Source organism: Schistocerca serialis, chromosome 3 (assembly GCF_023864345.2).
Source record: "Schistocerca serialis cubense isolate TAMUIC-IGC-003099 chromosome 3, iqSchSeri2.2, whole genome shotgun sequence".
Lineage (NCBI taxonomy): Eukaryota > Metazoa > Arthropoda > Insecta > Orthoptera > Acrididae > Schistocerca > Schistocerca serialis.
Window position 1 is genome coordinate 872,083,029 of NC_064640.1, and position 20,394 is coordinate 872,103,422.

The window sequence follows — 20,394 nt, forward strand, 5'->3', positions numbered from 1 at the left end:
TTCCTGGCAACGTTTTTCCTTGCGTTCATATAAAAATGGGTCCAGGGTAAGAATGAGCGAAGTCCAGTTTTATAAATTTTACAGGACATTAATATTTCTTTTCAAATCTTTTCTTAATCTTATAGTTATATAGAAATATACACTTACTTCACATAATTACAAACCTTGAGTAATATTCTGTAAATATATAACAATATTATAACATATTTACACAAATTTTAGATGCTACATGTTAAGAAGTTGAGTAAGACTAACTTTTTCAATGAAAGAAAACTAGACACTAAATATTGAATCTTACTTTTTATATGCCTTGCATTGCCATAAATGCCTTACGACAAACTACAACTTCTTTCACGCCATCACCTGTTTGTCCCCCAACTCTGTACTTTTAGGTTGCATTGTTAAATCTGCTTCACATTCGTCTTTCCAAAGCCTTCTACGCTGTGTTGGAAGTACAGTAACGGGATCACATGTATAAGCAATCTGCAAATCTACAGATTCCATCAAGTTGAATTCTTTTAAAATACTTTGTTGCGTCTCTTCAAGCACGTTGTCAATGCACTATAGCCTACAATGGCAGTTTTCACCCATCTCATCAGACATTAAATTAATCTTTTTGTTTACCTCAGATAAGCGGCCATGCGTTTTTCTTTTATTCGTTAGTTACTGACCTCCTTACATACATAGGCATCACTTAATGGCTCAGGTTCCATATACGTATTTTTGCAAAGTTGTTGATTCTTTGGTACATTGCACAAAGACCTGCACATAACAGCTTAATGTACCAACAATGCACATAACTACAACAATGTTTGACAACAACTGTTTATTAGTGCTGCAACCTACATCATTATTTAAAGACTAGCGCTTAATGGATTAATAAGCCTTTTATTTCCCTGTTCCATGTGGAATGAGCTCTTTCTTTCCCCGTATTGCATTTTTCAAACCTCATTCACGGTATTACTGAGCTTGTTTCTGCCTACTTACTACAGTAGGGAATATTGAATCAGTTCCATACTTTCATATACTGTTGAAAACTCAAAAAGATGAAAAAATGGACTTTTTCCTGGACCCTTCATATTGTATATTAAGTTGGTTTCAAATGCTTAAATCAGCCATTCTTAGTATAGAAGAAGACATAAGCATGACTGTAATAGAGAGCAAACCTATTTTCGGCTATATTAGCCTTGAAGTACAACAGGAGGGCGCGGCGTCTGTACCTGACGTTTGGGAGAGTAGCCACACAGCAATCCGGTAGTGATGCCTCATTGCTACCCAGTTTTATAAGTGATCTGAAAACATTTTACACTATTCAAAGGATACCGGTGTTACCTCATGATTTTGTAAATACACACGTTATTTTATTTCTTACACTGTTGACATCATTGTGACTGTATACAATTCTATTATTTACAGAAATGCACAAATATTTATGGCATTCCTTCTCAATACAAAAGGAAGGGCACTGCCAAGAGAGCTCAGTGGACAGAGGAGAATTTAAGAGAAGCTGTAAAAAGGCTGGAACCAAAGGAAATACTATTCAGGGAAGCAGAAAGGCACTATGGTATTCCGGCATGAACTGTAAAACTAAGAATGGAGTCCAGCAATCTGGAGAAAGGTACACTGGGTCCAGCAGATACAGCTGTTTGAACAATTACCAGAATAAAATTAATAATCAGTATTTGATCAAAATAAATATTAATGATATTTAAGTAAATACTATCTGCTATACGTAGAGATACACAAGTAACTGTATGCCAGTCTGGCGGTATTTCCTTAGCAAGAGGGGCGGGAATGAGTAAGGAAAATGTTGGTAGTTATTTAGAAGTACTGGCAGAAGTATTGAAAGAAAACGATTTGTTTGGTAAACCAGAAAGAATTTTTAACATGGATGAGTCCGGAATGCAGGCAAACAATCAATCTGGTTCTGCGATAACTGAAAAAGGTGAAAAATCGGTTTATGTTCTAGCTTCAAAAGAGAAAGGCCAAAATGTAACTGTTTTGGCTTGTTGTAATGCGCCACACCAATTTATGCCTCCATTTTTCTGATATTTAAGTGGGTAAATAAGAAAGTGGAGATTGCTGAAGCCTTGCCTCCAGGTTCTGATGTTTACATGAGCCAAAAGTCATCATACATTATTTTATTTTATTTACACGTCAAGTTCCATAGGACCAAATTGAGGAGCAAAGCTCCAAGGTCATGGAACTTGCCCACCCATGGAATTACAACATATCAGTAATAACAGATAAAAATAAAATATTTATGAAACCGAAAAAAGTCAAGCCATAAGTTTAAGTAAACGCAGTCAACAATACAATAAGAATCATCTCAATTTTTCAAGGAACTCCTGGACAGAATAGAAGGAGTGACCCATAAGGAAACTCTTCAGTTTAGATTTCAAAGCGCGTGGATTACTGCTAAGATTTTTGAATTCTTATGGTAGCTCATTGAAAATTGATGCAGCATATACTGCGCACCTTTCTGCATAATAGTTAAGGAAGTCCGATCCAAATGCAGGTTTGATTTTTGCAGAGTATTAACTGAGTGAAATCTGCTTAATCTTGGTAATAAGCTGATGTTGTTAACAGGAAATGACAGTAAGGAATTATATATTGAGAGGCCAGTGTCAAAACACCCAGACTCGTTAACAGGGGTCGACAAGAAGTTCGTGAACTTACACCACTTACTGCCCGAACCACCCGTTTCTGAGCCAAAAATATGCTTTTAGAATAGGAAGATTTATCCCAAAATATAATATCATACGACATAAGCGAATTAAAATAAGCAGAGTAGACTAATTTTCGTGACGAAAGATCACTTACTTGAGATACCGTTCGAATAGTAAAAATAGCGGCATTAAGTCATTGAACAAGACCCTGAACGTGGGCTTTCCACGACAGTTTACTATCTATCTGAACACCTACAAATTTGAACTGTTCAGTTTCACTAATCATATGCCCATTCTGTGAAATTAAAACGTCAGATTTTGTTGAATTGTGTGTTAGAAACTATAAAAACTGAGATTTACTGTGATTTAGCGTTAGTTTATTTTCTACAAGCCAAGAACCCATGAACTGCACTATTTGAAACCGAGCCAATGTTGCACACGATATCCTTTACTACCAAGCTAGTGTCATCAGCAAACAGAAATATTTTAGAGTTACCTGTAATACTAGAGGGCATATCATTTATATAAATAAGGAACAGGAGTGGCCCCAACACTGATCCCTGGGGCACCCCCCATTTGACCGTACCCCTCTCAGACCCCACATCACAGCCATTCTCAACACTGCGAATAACGACCTTTGCTGTCTGTTGCTAAAGTAAGAGGTGAACCAGTTGTGAGCTACTCACTGTATTCTGTAATGGTCCAACTTCTGGAGCAGTATTTTGTGATCAACACAATCAAACGCCTTAGTTAATTTAAAAAATATGTCTAGCATTTGAAACCTTATGTTTAACCCATCCGGTACCTCACCGACAAAAGAGAATATAGCATTTTCAGTATTTAAATGTTTTGTGGACTGGCAAGACAGCCAATCCACGAGGACGGGAGGCCGAAGGGCACGCGTTTAAGCTCACGCAGGATGGCGTGAGGTCTGGAAAATGACAAGGTCTTTATAGTAGCAAAAATAGTACGTAGCTTCTGGAATACTTAACTTTAATCCATAATTGGTGAACATTGGTCTGACGGTACATGCATCACAAGATAAATAGCAGTTGATAATGGCGCCTTGCTAGGTCGTAGCAAATGACGTAGCTGAAGGCTATGCTAACTATCGTCTCGGCAAATGAGAGCGTAATTTGTCAGTGAACCATTGCTAGCAAAGTCGGCTGTACAACAGGGGCGAGTGCTAGGACGTCTCTCTAGACCTGGCGTGTGGCGGCGCTCGGTCTGCAATCACTGATAGTGGCGACACGCGGGTCCGACGTATACTACCGGACCGCGGCCGATTTGAAGGCTACCACCTAGCAAGTATGGTGTCTGGCGGTGACACCACAAAATGACTACTAAAGCCGAACTGTACATTTGATAGCAAATTGTGTGATATAAAATGATAAATTATCCTTGCTTACACAGCCTTTTCAACAACTTTAGCAAACACTAATGGCATACAGATAGGTCTAAAATTGTCTACATTATCCCTTTCTCCCTTTTTATGAAGCGGCTTTACTACTGAGTTCTTTAATCGTTCAGGAAACTGACCCTTCCTAAAGAAAAAATTACAAATATGGCTAAATACAGGGCTAACATGTACAGTATGGTACTTTAATATTTTGCTAGGCACTCTAACGTATCCATGAGAGGCCTTAGTCTTCAGTGATTTAATTATTGACTCAATATCCCCCTAGCCGGCCGAAGTGGCCGTGCGGTTAAAGGCGCTGCAGTCTGGAACCGCAAGACCGCTACGGTCGCAGGTTCGAATCCTGCCTCGGGCATGGATGTTTGTGATGTCCTTAGGTTAGTTAGGTTTAACTGGTTCTAAGTTCTAGGGGACTAATGACCTCAGCAGTTGAGTCCCATAGTGCTCAGAGCCATTTGAATTTGAATCTCCCCCTTGTCTGTATTACAGAGGAGTATTTCAGACATCAATCTCGGAAAGGCATTTGCCAAGAGTGTTATATGATTCCCTGTAGAAACGAAATTTTTATTTAATTCACCAGCAATGCTCAGAAAATGTTTGTTGAATACTGTACATATATCTGATTTATCAGTAATATAAATATTTTTACTACGAACTGACTTTATTTCGTCGACCTTGTGCTGCTGACCAGACACTTCCTTCACAACTGACCATATGGTTTTAATTTTATTCTGCGAATTAGCTATTCTATTTGAGTACCACATTCTCTTTGTCTTCTTAATAACGTTTTTAAGCACCTTACAATACTATTTGTAATGGGCTACTGTAGCTTGAGTGTGACCACTTCTAACATTTTGATGTAATTCCCCTATGTTCTACATGATCTAATTATGCCATTATTCAGCCACCCAGGCTGCCTTTTACTGCTAGTACCCCGTTTAGAACGTTCTAATGGATAGCATCTCTCAAAGAGCATGAGAAATGTGTTAAGGAATGCATTATATTTGTTATTTGTGTTATGAGGCGCTATACACATCCTGCCACTCTTGTTCCTTAACGAGGTTTAGAAAACTCTCTATTGCTGTTGGATTAACTTTCCTACACAGTTTTTAAATAGTACAGATTTTTTCTACAGGTCGTTCCCGAGGCACAAGCCATCGTGAAAGGCCCTTCTCGTTTTAGATGGACATAATCGTTGCAGCTTGGAGTAAACCTGCGTCTGTAGGAGTAGCGCTTAGTGGATTTGAAGCTACGTTCATCTGTCCCTTTAACCTAAACATTTCTTCTCATTTTACAAATGAATCATCGCCATCATCATGGGCACAACAAACTTCTAGTTCTATGAACCCCTCGCTCACTCTATCTGATTCTTCCCAAAACTCTCCACAACCTTCCACATCCAGTACGCCACCTGATAAAATGACACCAACCAAACTTCTTCAGAAAATAAGTCCGATAACAAAACTGCCCAATTCAACGTCAATAAGGCGAAAGCTCAGCCCAAAGCATATACTGACGGGCGCTACAAACATTGAAGAGAAGCGTGAAAAACAAAGGCAAAACGAAATTAAGGAAAGAAATCAGAAGGAATAGATGAAAACCATATCATCCGTCTCTGCACGAGGCAGGATGCGACGAGGTAAGAGGACCATTGCTGAAACTGGAAAGGACCCAACAAATTCAAAAACCAAGCGCTGCTGTGAATGTTAGGAAAATTATTTCCTAACCACAAGAAAGGTACTGGATCAAACGTGTGAGTTGCAGCCTGTGGCTCCACGAGACATGCTCTGCATATGTGGACATGTGTGTAGATTGTGGCAGGAAAGATGCTGGAGAACAAATCATTAAGAAACAATCTATTCATATTTGTACCTTGTACGCTGTAAATCGAAATTAAAATATTACGTAAATTAATGTTGTAAATTATGTATCAGTTCAAAAATGGTTCAAAAGGCTCTGAGCACTATGCGACTTAACTTCTGAGGTCATCAGGCGCCTAGAATTTAGAACTAATTAAACCTAACTAACATAAGGACATCACACACATCCATGCCCGAGGCAGGATTCGAGCCTGCGACCGTAGCGGTCGCTCGGTTCCAGACTGTAGCGCCTAGAACCGCACGACCACTCCGGTCGGCATGAATCAGTTCGTGTTACTACTCAATCATATGCATATAATTGTCTTGTTTGTATGTTATAATGCTCAGTTACATTGAAGTGAAGAAATCAGCTGAAATTTGATATTGTTATTAATTATTTTATATGCGACATCTCTCTCGAGAAAAGTCGGCATCTATACCGGATTCCAGGAAGAGAAGCCGCTCATGCATTCTTTTCTCACTTTTATTTACACTTACCAACGTTTTGCTCATAGTGATCTAATTTTAAATTTACGCTCTATCAATTTTCTACAATATTTAAAGTAATTCTACCGCGATATAACAAAAGATATGAAACGTGCAGCATCTGTACCAGGTTTACCCTAAGTTCACGGGGTTTATTATTGCGTTAGGCTGACAGCCTCCTACACGAATAGCACATCTAAAAGCCGTATTCCATAAGAACAGATTTTCGAAAAATATGAGTAAACCACACTTCAAAATTAAGCACGAAGGAAGGGAAAATAATACATATTGGCGGATGTCCTAGGCTCCAGCCGCATCCCGCATCTCCATATTAAACTATTTTGTGTGTCTTCAACGGTCAAATATTTGTTCATCATGTTGCTTTCTATCCTTTGAGCCCATTAAGTCACAGTCTTCCTCTGCGCCATTGTTTGTCGGTCTTTATTCAAATATATTTTTAGATATTCCTTCTTGCTTCATTTTCAGTAAGTGTCCAAACCGCAAACGTTGTGTGCGTTCTGTTCCATCCACTATGGTATCCGTCTTGTGTGTTATTTCCTGTACGCCCTCGCTTGTTCTATGTTACCAATGAGATATCCCTGATGCTCGTCTCAGTAAGTCCATTTCTACTGCTTTTCTCTTCTTCTGGTTCTTTTCAGTAATCGTCCAGCACTTCGAACCATAGTTCGTAATTAGATCATTAATGGTTTTATATATATAAAGCTTCGGTTTTAATCCTATTTTTGTGGTCCTCGAAAGAGAGTTCAATTTCGATGTTGCTCTCCTGCCTGAGCTGAGACTGTTTCTCATGTTATCTTCAGGCGTTCCATCTTTGCTACTTACAACCACTGTGGTCTTCTAATTGATTTCCCATTGTACTGCATTTATTTTTCCTGTTCTGCAAAGCGACTTGTAGATATATTTTGAATAATGACAGAGAAAAACAACTGCCTTGTTTCTACGCTTCTTTTTGTTTTAAACGAGTTAGACATGATAGATCCTACCCTTACTTTTCCGTGCATATCTTCATATATGTTATATATACTTTTTATATGCACTATAAGACAAAAAATGACATATTGTGAAGGAATTATCCGAATGGGATGGGAATCGGTAGATGTGATATACATGTTACAGGCAAATATATGACTGCAGTTTCAGAAAAATGTGATGATCCATTCAAGAGGAAAATCTTCACTAATTGGGCAGGTCAGTAAGGGGTTGGTCCACCTCTCGCCCATATGTAAGTAGTTATTCGGCTTGGTATTGATTGATAAAGTTATTGGATGTCTTCCTCATGGATATCGTGCCAGATTCGGTCCAACTGGTGCGTTAGATCGTCGAAATCCAGAACTGGTTGGAATGTCTCGTCCATAATGCGCCAAACGTTCGCAGTTGGGAAGATATCCCGGTCTGGCGATCACGAATACAAGCAGGAGAAACTCTTGTAGTGTGCGAGTGGGCATTATCTTGCTGAAATGTAAGCCCAGGATGCCTTGCCGCGAAGAACGACGCAACGGGGCGTAGAATATCGTCGACGTACCGCTGTGCTGTAAGGGGGCCACAGATGATAACCAAAGAGCTCTCGCTATGAAAGGAAATAGCACCCCAGATCACCACTCCTGGTCGTTGGATTGTATGGCGAGCGACAGTCAGGCTGGTATCCCATCGCTGTCTGGGGCGTTTCCAGACACGTCTTTGGTCTGGAATTTCATTGACTGGAGTAGAACAGTCTTCATGATGAGGCCCACTTTGAGCTGAGCTCCAATGACCAGCAAAGACGTGTTTGGAAAATTATAAATAAAATTACAAAATTTCTTGTGGTACCTGATATTCGGGACAAACACCACGCACTGTTGAGCAACAATGTATGTAACAACACACCCACCATCTTCAGCCGAATAAACTTGCTATCACAGAACTGCTCTTTGAATTGTGACAGCCAGCAAATATCGGCCGCGGCAAGATCGTTCTGGTACTTTGTGATTAAGCAAACGGTGAATATGCTGCTAATAGACAATCTAACCAACCTTGATGAGGATGTAAATTTGGATAAAGTATGAAATCCACCTATTGTCATATTTGGTGCTGGAGAAGAAATTGACTGTTGTTTCACTCAAGAATATACGAGGATGGTTGGAAAAGTTCTCGGAACGAAATAGAAAAAAGGAACTTATATATCACTGAAACTTTTTGTTCAATGTAGTCTCCTTGTAGATTAACGCGCTTGGTCCAACCATGTTCCAGTGCCTTGATCCCATCTCGAAAATGAGTTTCCTCCAGGCCTGCAAAATAGTTGTCAACTCTGGCTATCAGTTCTTCGTTCGAAGTGAATCTTCGTCCACCAAGAAAAATTTTCAGTTTTGGGAAGAGATGGAAGTCTGATGGAGCCATATCACGTGAATAAGGCGGGTGTGGCAACAATTCATACCTTGGTTCGTGTAATCTTGCCATGGCGCGTGTCAAGAGTAGCGGCAGCCATCTTGGAGATAATTTTTTCATTTCTAATTCTCCAGTTAAAATGTGACAGATGACATCTGGCAACTGTGAGCAATTTCACGCACTTCCAATCGGCGATCCTCCATGACCATTTTGTGCACTTTAGCAATGACTGCTGGAGTAGTGACACATCTTGGCCGACCACTGCGTGGATCATCATCTAAGCTCTCCAGACCAAATTTTAATTCATTTGTCTACTTGGTCCGGAGCTCGTGGTCTCGCGGTAGCGTTCTCGCTTCCCGAGCATGGGGTGTCGGGTTCAATTCCCGGCGGGGTCAGGGATTTTCACCTGCCCCGAGATGACTGGGTGTTGTTGTGTCATCCTCATCATCATCATTCATCCCCATTACGGTCGGAGAAAGACAATGGCAAACCACCTCCACTAGGACCTTGCCTAGTACGGCGGTGCGGGTCTCGCGCATCGTCCCCCTACGCTCTGTCAACGAGTATGGGACCTCATCATCATCATCAACATTGTCCACTTGAATACGAAGGAGCAGAGTCCTCCTGTGTATTCTGGAAATCGGAATAAATGCCATTTTCTTTCATACCTTTCGCCGGCCAGAGTGGCCGAGCGGTTCTAGGCGCTACAGTCTGGACCCGCGAGACCGCTACCGTCGCAGGTTCGAATCCTGCCTCGGCCATGGATGTTTGTGATGTCCTTAGGTTAGTTAGGTTTAAGTAGTTCTAAGTTCTAGGGGACTGATGACCTCAGAAGTTAAGTCCCATAGTGCTCAGAGCCATTTGAACCATACCTTTCTTTACGAAGTGCTTAATCACTGCTCGTATCTCGATTTTTTCCCATCTTCGCAAATCACGTCACCGCCACAGCTCTCTTTCAAGAGCACTGACGTGGCACGTGTTTACAGGCACCAGTCCAATGAATATCACGTGAACAACTCGTTGCGCTAGCGCTGATCTCTCATGATGATTCCAAAACTTTTCAAACCACCATCGTACTTTGTCATTAATTTCAAATCAAAACTACTTCGTACCTTGCATACGGGCATTCAAATTACAGTTTTTATTAACTGAGCTCATCGCTTTCAGGCTGCTGTTGTTGTACCATGAGATCATTGATTCGTTGTATTGGTACTGCTAGGTTTTTAAGTTCTTTCAATGAGTAGTCGATAAGAATGTATTATTCGAGAAAGGAAACTTTAGATCTGGCCGTATGGGAAGATAAGTTAATCACGTGACTAGTTAAGTCGCGTTTTAGTTCCATGCACTGCGCATTTTCAATTGCAGTGAAATGGAATAAATTAATAGTGGAAAGTATCTTAGTATGTGTGACACTTTGCTTTCAATTTATAGACTATAAGAAAAAGAAGATTATCGGTAGAGTAGATGACGATACGCGCCTGGAAAATGTTAAGAATTCATTGATGTTCAAGTTAAGAATATGGGGACACGATGCCCAGGGAAGAGGGATTCGAATATCCGCCAAAATGAACGGAAACAAATTGCTCACAGTAATTATTGTAGTGACGATATGGTGAGTGCGTTATCAGGCTAACATTTCTGCGACACGATGAAGAATAAGGTCCTACAACGAGACACCTCGAAAACTTTATTCGTACTGAAATGGACTTCCTCGTGGCACGGAAGTTTAAAAAAAATATTTGTTGTGTTCGATTTCAAAAAGGTTTTTGATTAAATAGTTATAAGTAAACAACAAAACATAGTTATGAAAAGTCCAAACTACATCACATATTTTATGAAAGACTACACATTGAAATTCAAATGGCCAATGATTAAAGATGTGGATTAGTGTAAGTTGCAATATTAATAAATGTAAGGAAAGTCACCGTGTGCGACAAATTTTGCTCAAAAAATTACCGCTAGAGATTTATTAACGAGATAAGTTTGACGTGTGAGAGCGCTTCACTTACAAGGACGCCGATACATCACATATTATCTCCGTCTCTCTCTTTCTCAGATGTTAGAAGTGAAAATATATTATTTTCGGCTTGCAATGACCTTGGTACTCCGGGGAAATTCAGCTTATTGTATATTGTACAGCATAGATACGTAGCTAAATTTGTGAACTACGAAAAAGTAAAATTCAGTGCAGCTTAACAATAAGATTCTCGAATTCTTTCGTGTAAAAAAAAAAAAAAATGTAGCATTACTGTGCAGCCGATGTTTTGTTCACAACACACCCAAGTTAAAGAAGTCGATCATATCTTGAATTTTACGTACTACTGGTCTCGCTTTCTGTTTTCCAGAGGTGTCTCATTGCTGTTGCTTCAATCTGATTTCATGCTCGCTTACTCCCCATCAGAAATCTGCAGCTAACTTTGTCTCTTTCGATATCACTCCCTTCTTGAGTAAGTTCTGTCCAACTGAATAAAAGAAACGATTTATTTTTCTCGCTATTTTCTTCATTTATTTTCCATCTTCCCATCTGTACTGCTGATAGAACTGAAGCACTAAAATTTACAAAGGTGTTCTAGCGGCTTTCCTTCAGCTTGTTTAATACCATGGTTTTTGTGTTTACGAAGTTTATCTCAAGCCCTATCTTCTGCAGCCGGACTTGTTGCCCCTTAATGAACTCAACAGATATCTGATTCACTGTTCTCACGCAATTCCTGCATTTCGCGTACAGGATCCTGACGTATCTTAAGGCCTGGCAAACTCCAATTTCCTCTATGGACTTCCACAATCTAGCTTTAAGGATCCCGTTGAATATCTGATTCAAGTCTAAAGAGGCAACATGGAATGTCGAAATGTTTTAATTAGCCATCCTAAGCATGAAGGTGTGATATTGGGTATCCCTGTTTGGGTGAACGCCACGCAGTTCATCTTATATTTGTCTTCTACCTTATTTCTCAGTCTAAGATCCCTGAGTGGAAAATACCTGTTACCGAGGGTAGCGAAGTACCTCTGTAGTTGTTGCATTCACGAATAACCCCTTTTTTAATTGTGGGAATGACTACAGTGACTTCCCAATCTCTGAGGATTTTGTGTAGCACGTATCCACCACAAATTTAAATAGTAGCTCTTCTATTAATGTCAGAATTAAGAATATTTAAAAACTGCTATCCTCCATGTATCATAAAATTGTATTACACCAGTAGATGGACTTATCCTGTGTGGTCATCACACGTAAGTAGGTCGAGGTTTAAAGCACATACTCAGTTTTTCATTATATTTTTCAGTCACTTCAGACTGTAAATTTTGGTTTGTCTTGGGGTAACACATGTATAAAACGATGCACCATGGAATTTCATCACAAAATCAAACAGGCCATTTACTGATGTATTTTTACGAGGGTTGGAACTTCAACAGTGGCAACTATTTATTTACAGCTCGTACAAAGTAGATACGTGTTTCAAAGTTTTACTTACCTTCAAAGTAGTCTATGCTGTTAATTTTTGGAACACAACCTACGACCAGCTTAGAGACAGAAGTGATGACACTTTCTACAGGACGTGACCATCATTTTACAGGACAATGCTCAAGCACGTACACTGTAAGCTGTTACTGATATGTTTGACTGATGGGGCTGCTAAGTGCTATACCAGCTACTGCCACCCCTGACTTAAGCCTTCGTGAGTTCAACTCGATTTCTAAACTGAAGGAAACACTTCACGGCATTCGCTTCAGAACTGCTACAAATTCGTCTGGCAATAGACCGCGCCGCTCGAACTGTCAACACAACTGGCACTGCTAAGAGTATCCTACGACTTCCACATCGCTGGCCACAGCTTATACACAATGCTAGTGACTACTTTTAAGATCAGTAAAACTTTGAAACACGTATCTATTTTGTACGAGCTGTAAATAAATAGTTGCCACAACTAAAGTCCCAATCAAGCTAACCTGACAACACAGTTTTTAAATAAAGTAGCTTTGAAACAAATTGCTACTTTATACTATAAATCAAATGTAATGCTGTCTCCGTATTCCACTAAATACTCCTGTATTTTTAGGAACAGTTAATACATATGTCGGTACTGAACCAACAAACATTCGACAGGCAGGCAACACTAAGAGCTGGATCCCGAGCCCAACTCATCGTCAGAGCTTTGATGTTACCGCCGGCAATCTCAAACTTAGAGAAGACCTACAGCTGCATTGGCTCCTGTTTACCGCACGTGCACAGACTAAGCAGATTTCGGCCAACGAAGCGATTGATTGGCCTTCGTTGATCTAGTGTGTACCCGCCTTAATGAAATCGGTCACATTCCATGTGACGTACTGTAATGCGACGGAGTATAAATGCGTTGGTGGTATGGAAAGTGTTACACTATGAATATCTTGATCGAGCCCTACCAAAAAGTTACTCTAGTATTTCTATGCTGTAGGACACGTTGACTGTAGTTTCATACATACGCGAGCATGTTTTAAGTACATAAAAAAGTCATCCTCACGGATGAAGAATAGTGCAGATACGTGATGGCTATTGGGCGAGTCTAAGGTTACTGGAACTTTTCAGTTGGAGATCGGAACACAGCGTACCCAGAGGACATACGTGTGCAGCTTATTGCCGTCTTTCGGACTTGGAGACTGATTAAATCATTAGCACGAGGGATACTGGAGCATCATAACGGCAGATCAAATAGAAGGTTGTAGCGCAATGAATGCAGGACGATTGTTGTCAGGATGGACTCGGGACTACACTGCAGCATGTACACTGCTTTGACAAAGTAATGGGATACCTTCTAATATCGTGCCGGACCTCCTTTTGCCCTGCGTAGGGCAGCAGCTCGACGTGTAATGGACTCGACAAGTCATTGGAAGTAGCCTGCAGAAATATTGAGCCATTCTGCCTCTATAACCGTCCATAATTGCCAAATTGTTGCCTGTGCAGAATTTTGTGAACGAACTGACCCCCGATTATATCCGATAAATGTTCGATCGGGTTCATGTTGGGAGGTTTGGGTGGATAAATCATTCTCTCGAACTGTTCAGAATGTTCTTCATACCAATCGCGAACAACTGTGGCTCGGTGACATGACGCATGGCTATCCACAAAAATTCCATCGTTGTTTGGGAACGAAGTTAATGAATGGCGGCAAATGGTCTCTAAGTAGCTGAAAAAACCCATTTCCAGTCAATGATCCATGTAAACAAATCCCACACCATTATGGAGCCACCACCAGCTTGCATCTTGTGTACATGACTCCGTGGGGTCTGGGTCACAGTCGAACACTACGATCAGCTCTTATCAACTGAAATTGGGACCGATCTGATCAGGCCACGGTTTTCCATTCGTCTAAGGTCCAACCGATATGGTCACGAGCGCAGGAGAGACGCGGCAGGCGATCTCGTACTGTTACACTACTGACCATTAAAATTGCAGATGATAAGCGGGTATTCATTGGACAAATATATTATACTAGAACTGACATGTGATTAGTTTTTCACGCAGTTTGGGTGCTTAGATCCCGAGAAATCAGTACCTAGAACAACCACCTCTGGCCGTAATAACGGCCTTGATATGCCCGGGCATTGAGTCAAACAGAGCTTGGATGGTGTGCACAGGTACAGCTGCCCATGCAGCTTCAACACGATGCCACAGTTAATCAAGAGTAGTGACTGGCGTATTGTGACGAGCCAGTTGCTCGGCCACCATTGACCAGAAGTTTTCAATTGGTGAGAGATGTGGAGAATGTGCTGGCCACGGCAGTAGTCGAACATTTGATGTATCCAGAAAGGCCCGTACAGGACCTGCAACATGCGGTCGTGCATTATCCTGCTGAAATGTAGGGTTTCACAGGGATCAAATGAATGATAGAGCCACGGGTCGTAACACATCTGAAACGTAACGTCCACTGTTCAGAGTGCCGTCAGTGCGAACAAGAGGTGACCGAGACGTGTAACCAAGTACACCCCATACCATCACACCAGGTGATACGCCAGTATGGCGATAACGAATACACGCTTCCAATGTGCTTCCACCGCGATGTCGCCAAACACGGATGCGACCATCATGATGCTGTAAACGGAACGTGGATCCATCCGAAAAATGACGTTTTGCCATTGGTGCACTCAGGTTCGTCGTTGAGTACACCATCGCAGGCGCTCCTGTCTGTGATGCAGCACAAGGGTAACCGCAGCCACGGTCTCCGAGCTGATAGTCCATGCTGCTGCAAACGTCGTCGAACTGTTCGTGCAGATGCTTGTCGTCTTGCAAACATCCCCATCTGTTGACTCAGGGATCGAGACGTGGCTGCACGATCTGTTACAGCCATGCGGATAAGATGCCTGTCATCTCGACTGCTAGTGACACGAGGCCGTTAGGATCCAGCACGGCGTTCCGTATTACCCTCCTGAACCCACCGATTCCATATTCTGCTAACAGTCATTGGATCTCGACCAACGCGAGCAGCAATGTTGCGATACGATAAACCGCAATCGCGATAGGCTACAATACGACCTTTATCAAAGTCGGAAATGTGATGGTACGCGTTTCTCCTCCTTACACGTGGCATCACAACAACGTTTCACCAGGCAATTCCGGTCAACGGCTGTTTGTGTATGAGAAATCGGTTGGAAACTTTCCTCATGTCAGCACGTTGTAGGTGTCGCCACCGGCGCCAACCTTGTGTGAATGCTCTGGAAAGCTAATCATTTGCGTATCACAGCATCTTCTTCCTGTCGGTTAAATTTCGCGTCTGTAGCACGTCATCTCCATGGTGTAGCAACTTCAATGGCCAGTAGTGTAGATAATGCACTCGCATCGGTCGTCTGCTGCCATAGCGCATTAACGCGAAATTTCGCCGCACCGTCCTAACGGATACGTTTACACACGTTGATTTCTGCGGTTATTTCACGCAGTGTTGCTTGTCTGTAAGCACTGACAACCCTACGCAAACGCTGCTGCTCTCCGTTGTTAAGTGAAGGCCGTCGACCACTGCGTTTTTCTGTGGTGAGAGATAATGCTTGATGTATGGTATTCTCTGCATGCTCTTGACACTGTGGAATCGGAATATTGAACTTTCTAACGATTTCCGAAATCGAACTTCCCATGCGTCAAGCACCAGCTGCTATTTAGCGTTCAAAGTCTGTTAATTCCTGTCGTGCGCTCATAATCACTTTGGAAACTTTTTCACCTGAATCACCTAAGTGCAAATGAAATGTCCGTTAATGCACTGCCCTTTTAAACCCTGTGTACACAATACTACCGCCATCTATGTATATGCGTATCACTATGCCATGACTTTTGTTGAAAAAAAGTGGTTCAAATGGCTCTGAGCACTATGGGACTTAACTTCTGTCCCCTAGAACCTAGAACTACTTACACCTAACTAACCTAATGACACCACACACATCCAAGCCCAAGGCATGATTCGAACCTGCGACCGTAGTGGTCACGCGGTTCCAGACTGTAGCGCCTAGAACCGCTCGGCCACCTCGGCCGGCCCACGACTTTTGTTACCTCAGTGTATAGTAGGCACGGGTCTTCCTGGAAAGACTGTGTTTCGATCAAATCGGAAGATTGTTCGGCTGGCTCTGACGGATAGACAGATAACAGCAGAAATCTGGACAGAGGTTACGAACCGTGGGAAACTGATTCCTGGAAGCTGCGTTGAGATCTTGTGTTTCCGTGCATCGTTTACCGCTGAAGCCATATCGCGGTCAGCAGAATCTTGACTGGTGTGGAGCCAAAGTCAACTGGGACATTGAGAGGCACTCTGTGGTGGTCAGCAGTCTCGCTTCTGTTTGTCAGGGTTAGACCGACGCCACCATTTCGTAGACGACCTGACGGAAGGTCGCTGCAACCAGCGATTCTCGAGACACGTACGTCTCTAACTCTTGGAACCACAGTGAAGAGAAGTATTCGACAAGGCAACATATATGATTTGGTAATTGTTAAAGGGGGTCAGAACGCGCGCCAGAACGTGCGAGGATGATAAACCTTGTTGTCTTAACTTCATGACCAGTTACCAAATGGCATACTCCAGCAGGATAATGAGAGGCTCCCCTTACTGCAGTCCACTCCACAAACGTCACGAGGAATCTGCTGATCCAGGACTGCACTTCCTGGGCCAATTATTTGTCACCCAGAGGGCATGTCTGAAATGCAAATGAAAGACGTATACTTTCATACCCGCCTTCATGAACAACGAATTAAGGGACTCCGGAACGCCCTATACTTGCAATGTTAAAATAACACTTATAAATTACATCTTTCCTCACAAAGTATTTGAGGTAGGAAGTTGAGCTTTTTACAGGTTATTTATTGGAATATGGGCTACAACTTAACACAGGGATTTTACAAAATTTCAGTTCAGTTATTAAAGATGATTTTTTTTCAATTGTAATGAAAATTCACAACATTTTTTTGCAATTTTTTTATTTATATATTCAAAAATATACAGTTTTTTGGAAAAAGGCTGTGTTATATTATGCAGAAGATACTGTGTAACATTTACTGAAAGTTTGAAACAAATATGTTTGGAAGATCCTTAGAAAACATGTAATTAGTATGAGAAAATAAAAGTTTTGGGAATCGAGCGACAAAGATTGGATTAACTTTTTAGTGCATTCCAGGTCCATAGGATGGATTATCTTCATCCTCTGCAAACTCCTCCTCCAGCTTCCTCTTGTTCCTCCTCCTGTTTACTCTTGCTTGTATTTCTAGACTCTTTACAGCCCTCTCTGCAGCCCGAAGGCGTTCCTTTTCTAAAGCAAGCATCGCTCGTTGTTGTGTTCGTAGATTTTGCTACCATTTTCTTCAGTTGCAGTTACTGCAACACTGTCCCAAAAGGTGGTCATGTATGAACACTTATCACATTTCAGTTGTATTTCACTAGCAAGTCATACGTGCTTTATTATGGAGAGTTCCAGACCAACTTCACTACAATGAATACATCTTACACAGTTTGAAAAAATTCCTTTGAGAACCGGCATATCAAATATTTCATTCACATCCGATTCGCCCATAAAACATTCATAGTTTTCACTCATTGAACCAGGCTTCTTCTGTGAAGTATTTTCTTTCACACTTTGACTGCTATGGGCAGGTGTACTTGAGAGGTTAGGTTCACTCACTTGGTTATCGTCTTTATTGTTTACAGTAATAACACATACCTTTGGCTTTCCAACATTTCTCCTTTTCTTAAAAGCCTTCAGAGGATTTCTAATAACTTTACTTTTACTCATTATTATACTTCAACAAAACAGAGACTCAAGAAACAGAATTAATTACGAATATTTTCGAGATAACGACAGAGTAAATAAACATGAAACAATTGACAATCACACCAGCGATATATACTGAACCATCACAGGTTAGCCACAACACATACTTTATCTCACATCACTAAAATGTACCTGATGAACACGGACGTTAATAATAACACCACTTGACAGCAGTTTAACAGCGCCACAGTGGGTCACGCCCATGTAGAACACATTTCAAAAAAAATTTAAAAATAGTTGTAGTCTTCGGAATTGAATAAATTATATATCTATTAAAAGGTAATAGTCCGTAGATTCAGAAAACGCAAAAAAGTAAAAATTGAACTTTTCATGATTTTGAGCCTTTCCGGAGCCCCTTAACCATTTAATATCCATTGCTATGTGACGAAAATCTACACAAAGTTTGATAACTGTAGGACTGATGCTTCATGGTGTAACACTTGGCATTTCCGTTGGCCTTACCAAGTTGTTAACATCGGTTCCCACTCGACCACCGAAGTTAAGCAATACGTGAAATGTATTCGTATTTGCGAATGGTGGACAACCATCAGCTGTATAACGGAATGACGACAATGACAGTCTGTGCCGGATCGAGACGCGAATCCAAATTTCCTGCTTATCGCGAGCGGTCGCCTCACCATTAAGCGATCCGACCACGCCCCACGGCCGGACCCAAACTTGCATATGTCGTCAAACATAAATCTACAACCTGTACTTGTACATACATTATGTATCTGCCTATACAGGGGACACATTTTAACTAAACGTGCATGCATCGGTTAAACGATAAATCAGTCTAATCTAAAAGCTGTAAATTCAACTACACTACTGGCCATTAAAATTGCTACACGACGAAGATGACGTGCTACAGACGTGAAATTTAACCCACAGGAAGAAGATGCTCTCATATGCAAAAGATTAGCTTTTCAGAGCATTCACACAAGGTTGGCGTCACCTACAACGTGCTGACATGAGGAAAGTTTCCAATCGATTTCTCATACACAAACAGCAGTTGACCGGAATTGCCTGGTGAAACGTTGTTGTGATGCCTCATGTAAGGAGGAGAAATGCGTACCATCACGTTTCCGATTTTGATAAAGGTCGGATTGTAGCCTATCGCGATTGAGGTTTACCGTATCGCGACATTGCTGCTCGTGTTGGTCGAGATACAATCGGTGGGTTCAGGAGGGTGATACGGAACGCCGTGCTGGATTCCAACGGCCTCGTATCACTAGCAGTCGAGATGACAGGCATCTTATCCGCATGGCTGTAACGGATCGTGCAGCCACGTCTCGATCCCTGAGTCAACAAATGGGGACGTTTGCAAGACAACAACCATCTGCACGAATAGTTCGACGACGTTTGCAGCAGCATGGACTATCAGCTCGGAGACCGTGGCTGCGGTTACTCTTGACGCTGCATCACAGACAGGAGCGCTTGCGATGGTGTACTCAACGACGAACCTGGGTGCACGAATGGCAAAACGTCATTTTTTCGGATGAATGCAGGTTCTGTTTACAGCATCATGATGATCGCATCCGTGTTTGGCGACATCGCGTGAACGCACATTAGAAGCGTGTTTTCGTCGTCGCCATACTGGCGTATCACCCGGCGTGATGGTATGGGGTGCCATTGGTTACACGTCTCGGTCACCTCTTGTTCGCATTGACGGAACTTTGAACAGTGGACGTTACATTTCGGATGTGTTACGACCCGTGGCTCTAATCTTCATTCGATCCCTGCGAAATCCTACATTTCAGCAGGATAATGCTCGACCGCATGTTGCAGATCCTGTACGGAACTTTCTGGATACAGAAAATGTTCGACTGTTGCCCTGGCCAGCGCAGTCTCTACATCTCTCACCAATTGAAAACGTCTGATCAATGGTGGCCGAACAACTGGCTCGTCACTATACGCCAGTCACTACCCTTGATGAACTGTGGTATCGCGTTGAAGCTGCATGGGCACCTGAACCTGTACACGCTATCCAATCTCTGTTTGACTCAATGCCCAGGCGTATCAAGGCCGCTATTACGGCCGGAGGTGGTTGTTCTGAGTACTGATTTCTCAGGATCTATGCACCCAAATTGCGTAAAATGTAATCACGTGTCAGTTCTAGTATAATATATTTGTCCAATGAATACCCGTTTATCATCTGCATTTCTTCTCTGTGTAGCAATTTTAATGGCCAGTAGAGTAAATACCTAGGTATTACAATTACGAACAACGTCAATTGGAAGGAACACACAGAAAATGTGTGGGGAAGGCTAACCAAAGACTGCGTTTTATTGGCAGGACACTTCGAAAATGT